The 3461-nt window shown below is 44.4% G+C and overlaps 1 long non-coding RNA gene across 1 annotated transcript; it reads left to right on the top strand.

Moving 5' to 3' along the window:
* Positions 1 to 314: 314 nt before the first annotated feature.
* On the top strand, positions 315 to 2842 carry LOC123331050. Its single transcript, XR_006547504.2, has 3 exons — positions 315 to 683; positions 1188 to 1268; positions 2709 to 2842. It is a non-coding gene; the product is annotated as an uncharacterized LOC123331050 (long non-coding RNA).
* The last annotated feature ends 619 nt before the right edge of the window (positions 2843 to 3461 follow it).

Raw genomic sequence — 3461 nt, 5'->3', positions numbered from 1 at the left:
AATAATACATGGGCAAAAAGTCATCTTTCTTTTCTTTAGTCATGGTTTCATAGCTTAATTTTTTCTGAGTTGAACCTGAATTCCTCATTTTACAAAAAGCAGCAAGAATACCAATCCCACAAATGGAATACACACTCACACACCAGAAGACAGAACTGTCACAAACCGTCCAGAGGAGGACCCATATGGAGTCCCAGACAAACACTAGTCAACACAAATGAGCCTCGATCGCAGACACACGTCAGAACCAACTGGCAAAAATGCCCAAACAGCACACTTGGTGCTCAGAAGAGAAGTTGGCCGGATGCACACTGGTGGACTTACTGTGCGCTCGTCCAGGGGCGTCTTTCCACTCCACCAAGGAAAGAATACCTTGGCCACCAGGGCTGAGCAGGGGAGAAACAGGGAGGAACCCAGAAACAAAGCTTTGGCAGCTGCTAGGAACGGCCCTGAAGTCCACCCCTGCGGCCAGGAAGCCAGGAGCAATAGGCTTCTCGCAGGCTTCCCAGGTGTCATCATGGCGGGGGCTCCACTTGGGAAAGCCTCCGGAACGAGATACCGCGAGAAACGCAGCTTCATGTTGACGCCAAAATCTGTTGTTGAAAGTGGGTCCAGGTGACCACAGCTCAAAAGCCAACAAAGAGGCAAGACTGGTGGAAAGGAAAGTTTGCTTGTTTTCAAAGGTTGGTAACCAAGGGGTGGGAGGACACCTGTCCAAAGGCCAACTCCTTCCTCCCCCTACTGACAAGCAGTGGGCAAGAGCTTCTATAGGTGGAGGGAGGGGTGGCATGCAGACAGCGCAGTAAGCTCGGCAGTCATGGTGAAACTGGTCATCAGTTATCTGCCCAGTATCATTCTGATTATTTTCAGTACAGTTCATCTTCAGTTCCAGGGCCAGTTTGCTCCCATTTCTTTGAGGCCAGTTCTCAGAACTGTGGGAGCTTATGTATCGGCTACAGTCTGATCATCATGTAGTTAATTTCTTCCACCTGGTGAAGGTTTTAGTCTCTATAAGACAGCTCACAGGATATGGCTCAGAATATTATCTGTAGCCTTTGAAAAAGAACTAATAAATGTCCTTCACTATGCATAATGACTAAGCTATTACTATTTAGTCTTATTGGGACTGTTTTTCTTTGCTTCTGCATTTTCTCACCTCTCTGACTAAATTTATTCTTTGGCCAAAGATTTTCTACGTATGAAAGACTGGCGAAGGACGTGGCGGGGAAGGACCATAGAGTCCTGCTCTGTATCAGTTTCTCTTCTGGGTATGTATCTGGAAAAGATGAAGAGCTCTAATCTGAAAAGATACGTGTTGTTCACAGCAGCACTAGGCACAATAGCCAAGACATGGGAACGACATAAATGCCCATCAACAAACAACTGGCTTAAGAAGATGTGCTGTGTGTGTGTACACACATCTTCGTAAGTGTATATGTATATACACACTCAATGGAATGCTATTCAGCCATAAAAGAATGAAATAATGCCATTTGCAGCAACATAGATGAGCCTAGGCATATTATACTGAGTGAGGTAAGTCAGACACAGAAAGACAAATCTCATATGATATAACCTGTATGTGGAATATTAAAAAAAAAATACAAATGAATCTACATACAAAGTAGAAACAGACTCACATAGAAAACAAACTTATGGTTACCAAAGAGGAAAGGGAGGAGTGGAGGATAAATTAGGAATTTAGGATTGACAGATACACTCTACTATACATACAGTAGATAACTAATAAGGATTTTTACTGTAGAGCATAGGGACTATATTCCATATTTTATCATATCTTGTAATAATCTGAAATATATATATGTATATACATGACTGAATCACTATGTTGTATACCTGAAACTAGAACAATATTGTAAATTTGTGTTTACAACTATACTCCAATTTTTAAAAGTTGTATTGCTGAAAATCAAAACCAAAAAACCTGAATCTGGTGACTTTTAACAGCAGAGGCATATTCCTTGCTCATCCTTGTCATCACAGTTCAGCCAGGTTCTCTGCTTCTAATCTGGTTTGATACCCATCATTCCAAAAATCGCTGGGTTCACAGCAGAGGGACTGGAGCTCGGAGGCCTTGCACAGTAGTTTAATGCTCTAGCCTAGAAGTGACACAAGTTACTTTCACTCATTGGTGACACCCCTGCCCAACCAGAGGAAGTCAAGCCATTGTGCAGAAGACTACAGATTGGAAGTGAAGTGAAGTGAAATGAGGCCGCTCAGTCATGTCTGACTCTTTGTGACCCCATGGACTGTAACCTACCAGGCTCCTCTGTCCATGGGATTTTCCAGGCAAGAATACTGGAGTAGGTTGCCATTTCCTTCTCCAGACAGATTGGAACTATTGGATAAACAGCAGCAAAGATTACCGAGGTAGACTGAATAATGGCCCCGAAGATACAAGGTCCTAATACTTAGAACCTGTGAAAGTCACCTTATTGGAAAAGAACCTTTGCAGATGGGATTAAGCTGAGGAGCCTGAGATAGATCCTAAATGACATAAAAAGTATTCAAATAAGATGGAGAAGTTGTGATATTGTAATTTATTATAGGAAATATATATTTTATCTTAATTCTGTTCCTGGCTCAGAGCTCCCAAATCTCTTCGAATTTCTTGTGATGAGAGCTATCAAGGTGTCTTTTGTTGTGTTAATGAGTGACTTAATAAGCCTCTGGGCTCCTCCCCACAGACCTGACTGGTGTGTCTCTTCTATCTGTCTGTTCCTGAGCTCTGCTCCTGCTGCTGCTGCTAAGTTGCTTCAGTTGTGTCCGACTCTGTGCGACCCCATAGACAGCAGCCCACCAGGCTCCTCCGTCCCTGGGATTCTCCAGGCAAGAATACTGGAGTGGGTTGCCATTTCCTTCTCCAATGCATGAAAGTGAAAAGTGAAAGTGAAGTTGCTCAGTCGTGTCCGACTCTTCGCCACCCCATGGACTGCAGCGTACCAGGCTCCTCCATCCGTGGGATTTTCCAGGCAAGAGTACTGGAGTGGGGTACCATTGCCTTCTCCATTCCTGAGCTCTATCTTTCCACAATAAATGGGTGATCCAGTAAGTACAATGTTTCTTTGAATTTTGTGAGCTGCTCTAGCAAGTTAATCAGACCCAAGGAGGGGCTTCATCAGAAGTGCCAGTGGCAACTTGGACTTGCAGTTAGCATGACTTTGGGGGAGGGGGAGAACAGCCATCCTGCAGGACTGGCGCTTGACCTGTAGTATCTAACACACTTTCCAGAGAGATGGTGTCAGAGTTGAGTTCAATTACAGGACACCCTGGTGACAGAGAGGTGCTTGACAGTGTGGAATAAAAACAGACATTGGAATCAGTGTGGAAATCTTAGAGACCGAGGGAGATTGGACACACAGAAGAGCAAGAGGCAGTGTGACCTTGGAGGCAGAGTGGAGGGATGTGGCCACAAGCCAAGGATCCTGGTGTTCACTGGG

The sequence above is a fragment of the Bubalus bubalis genome, chromosome 21 (assembly GCF_019923935.1).
Source record: "Bubalus bubalis isolate 160015118507 breed Murrah chromosome 21, NDDB_SH_1, whole genome shotgun sequence".
NCBI classification, from domain to species: Eukaryota; Metazoa; Chordata; class Mammalia; order Artiodactyla; family Bovidae; genus Bubalus; species Bubalus bubalis.
The sequence above is the reverse complement of the archived record's forward strand: the minus strand, read 5'-3'. Positions and strand labels throughout refer to the sequence as shown.